Source organism: Tursiops truncatus, chromosome 20 (genome assembly GCF_011762595.2).
Source record: "Tursiops truncatus isolate mTurTru1 chromosome 20, mTurTru1.mat.Y, whole genome shotgun sequence".
In the NCBI taxonomy this organism is placed as follows: Eukaryota; Metazoa; Chordata; class Mammalia; order Artiodactyla; family Delphinidae; genus Tursiops; species Tursiops truncatus.
The window spans coordinates 35,719,090-35,732,066 of record NC_047053.1 but is presented as its reverse complement, the minus strand read 5'-3'; the positions used below and the strand labels follow the sequence as shown (position 1 = coordinate 35,732,066).

The 12,977-nt window shown below is 36.8% G+C and overlaps 1 protein-coding gene and 1 non-coding gene across 2 annotated transcripts in view; both read right to left on the bottom strand.

Annotated features, from left to right (window-relative positions):
• The window catches only part of SKAP1 (src kinase associated phosphoprotein 1), a 276,955-nt gene that overhangs the window by 262,790 nt on the left and 1,188 nt on the right, over window positions 1-12,977 (bottom strand). The gene's annotated exons all lie outside the window — the stretch shown is intronic.
• On the bottom strand, window positions 3,871-3,998 carry LOC117309871 (small nucleolar RNA SNORA49). Its single transcript, XR_004524161.1, has one exon. It is a non-coding gene; the product is annotated as a small nucleolar RNA SNORA49 (small nucleolar RNA).

Sequence of the window (12,977 nt, the reverse complement as noted above, 5' to 3'; positions counted from 1 at the left end):
GCTTGGAGTTAGGGAACAGGGGATAAAGGGAGTGTTCCCACTGACAAAGAGGGACACAAAATAGTTTTTAAAAATGGGCTGGCCTGGAAATCAACCTAAGGAACATGGTTCTTTTTCCCATTAAAAAAAAGGGGTCTAAAAGAAAATACCTAAGTAAACATTAGAAAACAATCTATTCACTGTTTTAAAAAAAATTGTAGGAGCAGGATACTACTTCAGCCTCATCTCTTAAATTTTCAGTGATACCTAGTGTTTTTTTCTAATCAAAATGTTTATCTTATAGATGCTTCACTCTGAACACTTTGAAGGAGTTAAAGCCTTAAAGATGAGACATCACCCCTCTAGGATGGAGATGGGAGCCTGTATGGAGAAGGGAGGGGTGTAGAAAATGTTTGTTGGGATTGTGGAGAAGAGAAGGGGATATCAAAGGGAGGAGGGACTCCTCTCAGGGACCCATCCCAGGAGTCCTTTGCTTGGATTGCTGCGGTAGGCAGGGAGTAAAGATCTGCATCATCCTCGGGACTTCCTTGAGTGAGCCGCCAACAGTAAGATGTCCTTTCCAGTCACAGACTATGTCCACCCACTTTGCCATGCCTAGCAAATCATGCCCGCCAAACTAAAACAATCTCTACCTTGGAAGTAACATAAGGCCACATTTCATTCTAGATACCTGAGTATTCTATTTGTCTGGGTGTTTAATTAAATGTCACACCTATCCCTTTATGTAACATATTGCTATTTTACAGAAAAAAACGGCCTGGTTGCTGATCCAACTTCTACAAAGTCTCATTGACAGCTTCTGGTAGAAACAAACAAAAAATGATAATTTCTGATTCCTTGTTACAAATATGCTGAAGGTATCCGACCATTAGTATTTCTGCAGTGACTTAAATATCTCCCTAAAATCAAACCTCTGAAACTTTAGTGTTCATTTTTCTATTCTAACGACGGAAGACTTCATAGAAACCTTGTCTTGCCCATTTTCACACAAATTAAATAAAAGTATCATAGTGGGGGAAAATGACTTTCAGTTTGCTTAGAACTTGTTTTAAACCTTGCATTAAATTTTCGATCTGGCAATCAGTTTTAATCCTTAAGGCATATATTTCTTGCTTTTTGTTAAGGGGTGAAACTTGTTGGCAAGGTTAAAATCATACCCACCAGCTTTGTTTGGGCTTGCAGGAAGTTATCAGCATACAATAGAGAAACTGTCAGCAAGTTCTGGCTGTGGTTTGCTTCAACCTGCTGATTGTTTCTGCCCCATGACCCAAGAAATGTGTGTTTATATTTTTCATTCTCTTACCTCCTGAAGGGGAAAAAAATGACAATACCTATATACTCACAGCACAGAGAAAACAAAAACCAGGAACGAAAACACAGGTAGTACTTAGGATTAAGTTTTAACTACTGGCCAGTCTACAAATCTAGGATTAACACTTCTGCAGTCTTCCATTTGAGAGTCTAAGAATCTATCCTACAGAAATATTTGCATATGTACACAAAGATGCAGATATGTTCTCTACAGCACTGTGGAAATACAAAAGAATCTGGAAACGATCTAAACATCCTTCAATAGGTGAATAGTTAAAAAATTCTGAAATACTGTGCAACAGTTTAAAAATGAATATATATATATATGAATATATACATAGATTCATATGGAAAGGTATCCAATGGTGCTATGATAAAAAACCAAGTAGTCTATATACTTATTTTATTTTTCATTGAACTTTAGTTGATTTACAATATTGTGTTAGCTTCAGGTATACAGCAAAGTATATATATATATATATATATATATATATACACACTCTTTTCAGATTCTTTTCCATTATAGGTTATTACAAGATATTGAATATAGCTCCCTGTGCTATAGAGTAAATCCTTGTTTATCTATTTTATATATAGTGGTGCATATCTTTTAACACCATACTCCTAATTTACACCACCCCACCTTCTCCTTTGGTAACCATAAGTTTGTTTCCTATGTCTGTGAGTCTGTTTCTGTTTTGTAAATAAGTCCATTTGTATTATTTTTTTTAGATTCCACATATAAGTGATATATAATATTTGTCTTTCTCTGACTTAACTTCACTTAGTACAATAATCTCTAGGCCCATCCATATTGCTGCAAATTGCAACATTTCATTCCTTTTATGGATAGTATTCCATTTTGTGTGTGTGTGTGTGTGTGTGTGTGTGTGTGTGTGTGTGTGTGTATCACATCTTCTTTATCCATTCATCTGTTGATGGACACTTAGGTTGCTTCCATCTCTTGGCTATTGTAAATAGTGTTGCTATCAACACTGGGGTGCATATATCTTTTCAAGTTAGAGTTTTCGTCTTTTCCAGATATATGCCCAAGAGTGCGATTGCTGGATCATATGGTAGTTCTATTTTTAGTTTTTTAAGGAACCTCCATATTGTTTTCCATAGTGGCTGCACCAATTTACATTCCCACCAACAGTGTACGAGGATTCCCTTTTCTCCACACCCTCTCCAGTGTTTATTATTTGTAGACTTTTTGATGATGGCCATTCTGACTGGTGTGAGGTGACACCTCGTTGTAGTTTTGATTTGCATTTCTCTAATAATTAGCGATGTTGAGTATCTTTTCATGTGCCTGTTGCCCATCTGGTTGCCTTCTTTGTAGAAATGTCTATTTAGTTCTGCCCATTTTTCGATTGAGTTGTTTTTTTCATATTGAGTTGTATAAGCTGTTTGTATATTTTGGAAATTAAGCTCTTGTTGGTCCCACAGTTTGCAAATATTTTTTCCCATTCTGTTAGGCTTTTTGTTTTGTTTTGTTTAGGGTTTCCTTTGCTGTGCAAACGCTTATAAGTTTGATTAGGACCCATTTGTTTACTTTTGCTTTTATTTCTATTGCCTTGGGAGACTGATCTAAGAAAAGACTGCTACGATTTATGTCAGAGAATGTTTTGCCTGTATTCTCTTCTAGGCATCCTATGATGTCATGTCTTATATTTAAGTCTTTAAGCCATTTTGAGTTTATTTTTGTGTATGATGTGAGGGAGTGTTCTAATGTACGTTACTGATTTACATGAGGCTGTCCAGCTCTCCCAACACCACTTGCTGAAGAGGCTGTCTTTTCTCCATTGTACATGCTTGCTTCCTTTGTCAAAGATTAATTGACCTGAAGTATGTGTTTATTTCTCGGCTCTCTATTCTGTTCCATTGATCTATATGTCTGTTTTTGTGCCAATACCATGCTGGGGTTTTTTTAAATAAATTTATTTATTTTATTTATTTATTTTTGGCTGTGTTGGGTCTTTGCTGCTGCGCGCAGGCTTTCTCTAGTTGAGGTGAGCGGGGGCTACTCTTTGTTGTGGTGCATGGGCTTCTCATTGCAGTGGCTTCTCTTATTGCAGAGCACAGGCTCTAGATGCACAGGCTTCAGTAGTTGTGGCACGCAGGCTGAGTAGTTGTGGTTCATGGGCTCTAGAGCGCAGGCTCAGTAGTTGTGGCACACAGGCTTAGTTGCTCCACAGCATGTGGGATCTTCCGGGGCCAGGGCTTGAACCCGTGTCCCCTGCATTGGCAGGTAGATTCTTTTTTTTTTTTTCTGAGGCAAAATAAAACCCCGAGTTAGCATTCCTTCCAAACAACAAGAAACCTCTGACGTGTTCTGATACTTATCAGTTAGAAATTATTCCGTAACAAAACTGTTCGGTTTGTGTTTCTTTTGACGCGAGCTCCGTGTTCCAATTACACCGGACTTTAGCATTTTATTCTGGCTCTTCCGGGCATGTGTGGCATCTCTCACTTACTGGTTGCTGATGCCTCTACCCTGTTTAAGCGTCGCCAGTCAGCAGGTACAGAAAGGAAAGTGTCCAACCCCACCCGACCTGTGCTGTCAGCTCCACGAGTGGGCCCCACAGGACAGCAGTCTCCCTGGGGAGGGATGCGTGCTCGTTCATGTACCCTCCGGTAATGCCAGGCACTTTACAGCAAAAGCCCCTGGAGTAAGGCCGAGGGAAGGCAGGCAGATTCTTAACCACTGCGCCACCAGGGAAGCCCTACCATGCTGTTTTGATTACTGTATCTTTGAATATTGCCTGAAGCCTGGGAGGGTTATGCCTCCAGCTTTGTTCTTTTTCCTCAGGATTGCTTTGGAAATTCTGGGTCTTTTGTGGTTCCATAAAAAATTTAAGATTATTTGTTCTAGTTGTGTGAAAAATGTCATGGGTAGTTTGACAGGGATCACATTAAATCTGTATGCTGCTTTGGGTAGTATGGCCATTTTAACAATATTAATTCTTCCAATCAAAGAGCATGGACTATCTTTCCATTTCTTTGAATCATTTTCAATTTCTTTTACCATTGTTTTATAGTTCTCTGCATATAGGTCTTTCACCTCCTTGGTTAGGTTTATTCCTAGGTATTTTTTCGAAATGGGATTGTTTTTTCCCTTTCTCTTTCTTATATTTCATTGTTAGTGTAAAAAAAATTCAACAGATTTCTGTATATTAATCTTGTAACCTGCTACCTTGCTGAATTCATTTATTAGTTCTAATAGTTTTTGTGTGGAGTCTTTAGGGTCTTCTCTACAGAGTATCATGTCATCTGCATATAATGACAATTTTACCTCTTCCCTTCCAACTTGGATACCTTTTATTTCCTTTTCTTGTCTGATTTCTGTGACTAGGTCAAGTAGTCTATATACTTGTATGTTATGCAAATATTCTACAATAAAAATGTATCCGTAAGTTATTTTTGTAATTAAAAAAATACATGGACCATAACATCTACCAGAATATCTAAAAATAAAAAGACCACAACATCAAGTGTTGGCGAGGAAATGGAGCACTTGGAATTCTCATACACTGTTGGTGGGATTGTAAAATAGGTACAATCACTTTGGGAAACTGCAGTTTCCAATAAAATTAAATGTATTCATACCCTACAACCAAGAAATTCCACTCCTAGATATTTATCCAGGAGAAATGAGTGTTTATGTTACAAAACAAGTTATACAAGAATGCTCATAGCAGCTATATTCATAATAACTCAAAACTGAACAACTCAATGTTCATCAGAAGAAGAATGGATAAACAAACTGTGGAAATATTCACACAATGGAATACTACTTAGCAAAAGGATAAGATACATCTGATACACAGAACAACATGGATAACTCTCAAAAACATTATGCTGAGGACAGACACAAAAGAGATCATACTGATCTATGAAGTTCCAGAACTGGAAAGGAAACTTTCTAGGGAGATGGAAATGTTTATGTCCTGATGTGGGTTGTAGTCACACAGTCACACAGTCATATATACATGAAAGTCATCCAGTTGTAACACTTAACATTAGTGCATTTTATGTACATAAATCATACTTTAATAAAGTACTGGGAAGGAAGGAAGAAAGAAAGAGAGGGAGGAATCGATGGATGAAGAGGCTCACACAAAGAGTTATCAAAAAGGAAAATTTACTTTAAAGAGAGAGTGATTTTAAGGACGTTTATTACAATGCAGTTAAGAGAGATTTTCTGTAGCTTTCTAAGTATCCAGGATACTTCTCATACTTGATTTATAATGTACAGTACCTTAATTAATTCCAACTCAACTACTATATTGGCTTAAGTATGTATAAATATGTGCCACTGGATACATTTTAGTAAAGCTCCTATTATGTGAATAAAAATTTTATTTCCCTATAACATACTAATATTAGAATATCAACAATGTTAGGAGGAGACCCTAGATGAGAATTTAAGTAATTCATAAGTGATTTTATCAAAGCCATAAGCCTTCAGGAAAGCTTGCTCTCTGGATGCTAAGACCACTCTGTTTCTAAGCCCACATCTGTCCTATGTTCCGTGTAAGAGCTGGATAGTAAAATTAAACAGTGGAACTCAAAGACTCCAAACCTGAAAAGCCATCTGTTATAATCGCCTAACCTATAACGCAGCACTGACAAACTGGAAAAGCAAGCAATGAACCTGGAAACACAGGGGAAATAAATATGAATAAACGTAGCAGAAATTGTAGGATTTCTGTACAGTGTAATGGTTTATAACGTGAAAAAATTAGATCTATGATAGTTATGTCAATATGTTAAGGTTCTCAGATGATGGTAAAACTTGAAACATCTTACTTTTCCTGTATTTAAAATGATTAAAAATTGTTTAAGTATTACACTTATATAATGAGGTAAAAATGTTATTATCTTAATAGCTGGCACTAGAATTCCTCTTAGGAAGAGAATCGCCATGGTTTGGCAAAGTAATTTGTTTCTCCGTGTGTGGGTGTTGGTGGGAACCTAAACCACTAAACAGATAGCTAAATTGCCTTTCCATGCAGCAAGGGAAAAAACAATTTTTTTTTGTTTTGCTCCAGATAGGATAAAGGGAGAAAGTGCCAGTGAGAAAGCATAAGGCTGAGAACTACATCAGGTGAGGCCAGAGGGCACTGTCTGATGACTGGAGTGGGAAAAGGGGGTTTAGGAATAGGAATGCCTAATATTCAATTTAAAATCGTTTGCATTACTGCAGTGGAAACCCTTCCTCCTTCTCCCTGCACCCTCTGACTCTCCAGTGATGTCTTCTACACTCACAGGGACTTCATGTGGGTAGGTCTTTGTGGAAACTGAAGGCAAGGATATATGCCAAGGCCATGGTTTCTCAACCTTGGCACTAATGACATCTGGGGCTGGATACTTCTTTGTTGTGGAGGCTATCCTATGCATTGTAGGAAGCTGAGCAGCATCCCTGGCCTCTACCCATTAGGTGCCAATAGCACCCTCCCCAGCTGTGACCAAAAAAAATGTCTCCAAGTGTCGCCAAATGTCCCCATGGGACGAAATCACCTCATTTGGGAACCGTTGGTTTAGGCCTACAGAAAGCACACATGGAAGGAGGGGACCCTGGAAGCAAAAGTAACCTTGAGAATGTATGCCCCTTGAGAATTACCCAGATCTTGAGGAGATGTTTGGGCTTCCACAATGGGGAGTAGGTCTTGCCTAGAGTTCAAACGGCCTGGGCAGCCCAGTTAACATCTATGCTATACCCACAATGAAACTAAAATATTTCTACCAATTAAAAAAATAGTTCTGTTTATAAAAACAGAAAGGGAGAAGCAGAAGATTAAACCTTTCATTTTTTTTCAACTGACAAGTAGTACAAAAATACTATTTTTACACAAACGCACACACATACAAAGCATTCTATAACAAGGTAAGGAACATGTCTTTCTTAAGTTAGCAGGGAAGCTAACTTCCTCTCTCCTTTCTCCAAAAAGTTTCTCATAGAAATAATCACTGGACTCTGATCTAAGGAAGGAAGGAAATGAAGAAGATCCTGAAAGAACCCCTACAAACCTCCCCTAATTTGGAGTAGCAAGGATGAACCACCAACCCAAGCAAAAGGCCATGCCTAGGGACTTCCCCGGTGGTGCAGTGGTTAGGAATCCACCTGCCAATACAGGGGACATGGGTTCGATCCCTGGTTCAGGAAGATCCCACATGCCGTGGAGCAACTAAGCCCGTGCACCACAACTACTGAAGCCTGCACTCTAGAGCCCAACTACTGAGCCCAAGTACAGCCAAAAATAAATAAATTAAATAAATAAATTTATAAAGAAAAAAAAAAAAGGCCACGCCTAGGAGTTTTCCTGTGGAGAGGCAACTGCAAGAAGAGAGATCAATAGGACTTCCTCAAAGAAAAATAAATTTTTAATTTTATTTACCAAACAAATGGTGTGTAATGCATTCTAGATATTATTCTAAGTTCTTTTCAAATATTTAGTCCTTTATTCCTCATATAAATTCTATGAGATAGGTACTATTATTATCCCCATTTTATAGCTAAGACCCAAAGTTAAATACTAGTAAGAAAGTGGCAGTCAGGATTTGAACCTAGGCAAACTTATCACAAAAAAAATATACAGGACCTATGAGAAAACAAAGTTCAAAAAGAAAACTATATCTTGAAGAACTAGAGAAAATGTCTCCCTCTGAAGTAGATTTATTATTAAAGAACAGAAATGTTTAGAAAATTTCTAATCATATTTTCAACATTCAAAAAGTCATTACGCCTATAAGCCAGATTTACAGATGTAATGAAAATGAAACAATGAGTGATGAGGAAAGAACACATGGAAAATTTTTTTAAATAAATAAATGCTGAATTTAAAACTGTAATGAAGTCACTGACGGATGAGACAATAAAAGAGATGAAACACAGAGACTAGATCAGGGCCCTAATATATTTATAATATAAATCCTAGTATGACAGAATAAAAGAGATGGAGTAGAAGCAATGACAATAGAAAAACTTTCTCAAGTTAAAGACTGAGTCTTTAGATCAAAAGGGTTCACTACATACCAGGCAAAATTATTAAAAAGTCCAAAACCTTGAAATGACCTAGTGACATTTTTGAGAGCAAAGAAAAATATCCTATAAACATCCAGGCAGGCGGTGGGAGGAATGGGTTATAAAAGAAATATATCAGGCTGGCATCAGACTTCTTCTCCACAAAACTGAAGACCAGAAGATAAGGGTAAAACTTTGAGAGGTTAAGTTGAGAGAAAGGGGAAGAAAGGGAAAGAGTGTGACCCTAGAACCTCATGTCCACAGCTAAGTTTATATGAAACTAGATAGACATATACTCAAACTTGGAGGGGCTCAGTAGGGGGACTATCAAAGTACCCTTCCTGAGAAATTCACTCAGCATTATATTCTCAGTTGTCATCTAGTAGGGTTTTATGCACTGTCCAATACAGCAGGCACCGTGGCTACTGAGCAGCTGAAGTGTAGCTAGTGCAATTGCATAACTGATTTTTTTGGTCTTATTTAATTTTAGTTAATTTAAATTTAAATAGCCACATGCGGCCAGTGGCTACCGTTCTAGCAAAGTCTAAATACCTAAGAGATAAAGAGTTCAAGAATGAAAAAGCCATGATACAAAAAGTAAGCAATGAACAAGTTAAACAGGAAGAAAAAATATTATTATAGCTATGGTTTTAAATATTATGCAAATGTCAAAAAATAATTATTGTAATCTAATATACACAATAAAACATTAATAATTCTCTGAGTCTAAAATCCAAGATTATATCAGCAATTTCACATTTCATACAGGAGGAAAGAGCTAGAAGATATTGTTTCATTCCTAATGCTGCTAATCAGAGGGAAATGTTTGTTTGTTTGTTTTCCCATAAAGGTAAAAAACTATCAGTGGAATAAAACCAGGATGTATAACTTCAAAATCACTCAAAAGAAAAAAAGAACTTAGTGATCTAAGAAAATGCTCAGGAGACCATAGCAAATGAAAAACTATAAGTGGAAAAATCAGTATACAAAACTATACACACAATATGTCACAACTTTTAAAGTATGTACAAATAATAATAACTGAAAGAAATAAATGGAAATTTAACAATCGTTGACTATGGGTGGCTGTATATCCTTGTGTTTTCTAAATTTTCTACAATGAGCATTATTGCTCTTATAACCAAGAAATTTAACAAAAAGAAATAGAAGTATGGTCATATACCTTTCAGAATTCAACCGAACAGTAACATCACCTATCTAGAAGACAACCCAGTATCAAAAATTAAGTAAAAATGACTCTTAGCAGCCACAGTACATGTTACAAAGTGCAGGCCTAACGGGTTGGGTACTGTGTTCATCAAGAGAGCCCTTCATACTTTCTTTCACACACATCTTAATTCCAATGAACTTAATTATCTGATGTTCCAATAGCATTGGGGATACAGATACACTGAGAGCAGTGCAAAGTGATAGGCCTGGTCTAACAGTAGGAAAAAAAAATGACAAAAATTAAAACGTAAAACAGACATAGATATTCACAAAGCAGTCCGGGGCAATTATGGCAGAAAAATCCCTAAACAACTCAATATTCCCATAAAGTATGATAAATGATATTCGCTATAACAACTCTGAGTTATAGTGTTCAGAGGAGGTGCCTTTGAACACAGACTGGTTGATTGAGGAAGTGTGAAAAGTTCCTACTGCATCTGAGAAAAAAATTGATCACAAATGTTTATACTAAAAAGTCAGAGTTGGAGTTTTACTATGTTGAAAAGGATTTTATGGTTGGCTACATCGACCAATACAAATCTGGAGAACAATCTGGAAGGAAATGATTAATGACTTCTTCTTTCCAAGGAAGTTTAAAAATAAGTAACCATAGGCGTATTGGAATCAGCGTTAACGCAGCAATTGCTACTAAATGCAGCGGAGTTGTGGACATTATTTTGTCTCTAATCCATATTTGAGCAGGATTTAGGTACCTTGTAGATAGTTGCGACCTATTAGCGATTAAAGTCAGTAAGCCCCATTCCATCACACAAGACAAACTGTGAACTAAAGAAATATTTATTCTCCTTCCTTCATACTTGCCTCTTGTGCTTCTGACTGCTAAAGTGGGGCTAGAAAGACAAGGAAGAAACTGATTGTTTGTATCTGTGAAACAAAGATTATGCAAACTGCCAGCACTCCATTGTTTTTGTTTTCGGGCGTGGTTATCACCAAACAAAAACGAAAAGATAACTTCTACATGTGAAGCCTGATTATTTGAAAACAGACATGAATATTTCCTCCTCTTTCAATAAGGCAGTAAATGCCCTTCACTTTACTTATCTATAAGGTACTCATTTGCTGATATGGACTAGTTACTATTTCTATATGAGAGCTTGACAGAGTCTATCTGAGGAAGATGTTTCCTGAGTTACCCTAGAAACCTCTCACTGCTTTAATATTTGCCCAAAATCCAAGACAGCATTAAAAAAAAAAAAAAAAATCCCCACCTTCCACACACCCTTAGAGCTACCAAGAGAAAAGCATAATCACAACCCTGGTTAATGGCCCTTTCGAACCCTGACCTCTCTAAGCTTCTTTTCGTTTTTTGTTCCTTTTCCTTTTAAATAACCTTCCTGGTTGTTTCTTCCTATCACAAAAGTAATACATAGTCATTGTCATGGTTCAAACAACATGAAGATGTATGAAATGAAATTAATAATCTCTCCCCCACTCTCTCACTCCCCTCCCTAGAAAACCAATGTTAGGAACTTGGTGTATATTCTTTCTTACTCCCTCCTAGGCTTCCACAAACATACATAATATATGGGGTTTTGTTGATGTTTTCAAACATAAATGGTATATTATATATACTACGGTGTACCTTGCTTTTTAGTCTTAAAAATATGTTATGGACACTTTCCAAGCCAATATATACAGATCCACCACAACATTTTTAATGGCTGCAAAATATTCCATAAAATGAATAATCATTCATACCATCACCTGACCTTTCCTAACTCATGCACATTTACTATGGATCCTGGTACACATACTTCATGTCCTTTAATTTCAGTAACACAGATTCCTAGAAGTGGAGCTGGTCAAATGAAACATTTTCAAATGTTTAAAATTTAACAAAATTAATTTTAGACCTTCAGAATTTCTGTTCCCTTCTTCATTATGCAAAATTTGGCATAAACCTTTCACAATGCTTTGCATATTTTATTTTTCAAAGCACACACATTATGTCAAAAAATGCCCCTGTCATTTACGCTCATGTAGTTATAAATAAATAAATGCTTAAGTTAGGGCTGTGATGGCCAGTGTTAAATCACTGTGTAAATGCTTATGCCTTGGTTTATGAAAGTAGTAATTCATTGTAGAAACTCCACCCGCTCGGCCTGTGGCAGCACTAAAGTGGCAGCACTCTCACCCTGTGACTCCCTCCACTGAGTGACGACATAGAGATCAGGACCTACATATTTTCTAACTGTCAACAGTTAACCTTAAAAAGTGTGTGTGGGGGGGGTGGGGAGACAAACAGCAACAGACGATAAATGGATAGCCATTATGGGTTTATAATATCTACAAATTATTTGTAGTACAATGAATAATTCTGCTGGTCTACACCAGAGAGTGTGTTCCATAAAAAACAAAACCTACAACCAATATGTTGCTATGATTACATGAACCTTTCAAAAGCATATTCTTCAAACACTTTTCAATAGAATTATTGGTTGAATCCCACTTTCACATTTTTCTCTCTGCTTCAGATTCAGACTCTAATTGCAAACTTAAAAAAAAAAAAGCCTTAAAGAAATATATTAACCAACAAAGCTCCTTAAAATTTAATCTCAGACTCCTCCGTATATTCTAAAGACCCAAGCACCAACAGAGATTGTTAAGACACAGCAAGTTTGATACAGAAGTATGTGACATGCAATTAATCTCCATTCATACCCTGCTCTACTTGTCAGCAAACAAAGGTTCTGCTTTAGGAGGAGATCTGAAGACTTCAATTAAAAACAGTCAGCTAACAAGAAAATAATCTAAGCTAAAGAAAGGTGGCAGGTGCAGAAATGAGCTGTTTACCAAAGTGTCAGTTTTGAACAATAAAGAACTGCACATCAAAAATGTTGAAGGAGTGGATGTCATTGCAAGCTTCTGAAAATTAAAAGGAATCTTCTACCAAGGCTGCACACAAAATGGAAGTCTAGTTTATCTAGGTTGTAAAATAGGTTCCCTCTCAACAAATGACAGATACCAATAAAAAGAATCAGATTATACCTTTAACTGCAAGGGCAGAATGAAACTTTTTGCCACAGTTCCTTCCCTCCTGGAACCCAGACACATAGAGCCTCTCTTTACACTTGGAATTATTGAACCAACAGTAGCGGGAAAGGCCGGGTTGCTTCTTCTTAGACACCCAGATGATGCTTTTACCCTGCAAATACTTTTCTATTCTGAAAATTTAGATTCACTCGGGTCACAAGTAAAATAAATTTGGAAACTTCACCTCAGAAGAAATACCTAGTTGACAGCTTTTACAGAGAAGCAGCCCAGAATGGAAACCGTGCCACAAACAGACCGAAAAGACTTGCCAAATATTTAATTAGGAGGCATTTATACCAAGATAACAAGATAATGGAGATATAAAACCAATTAAATTGAGAGAAACTGAAAAAAA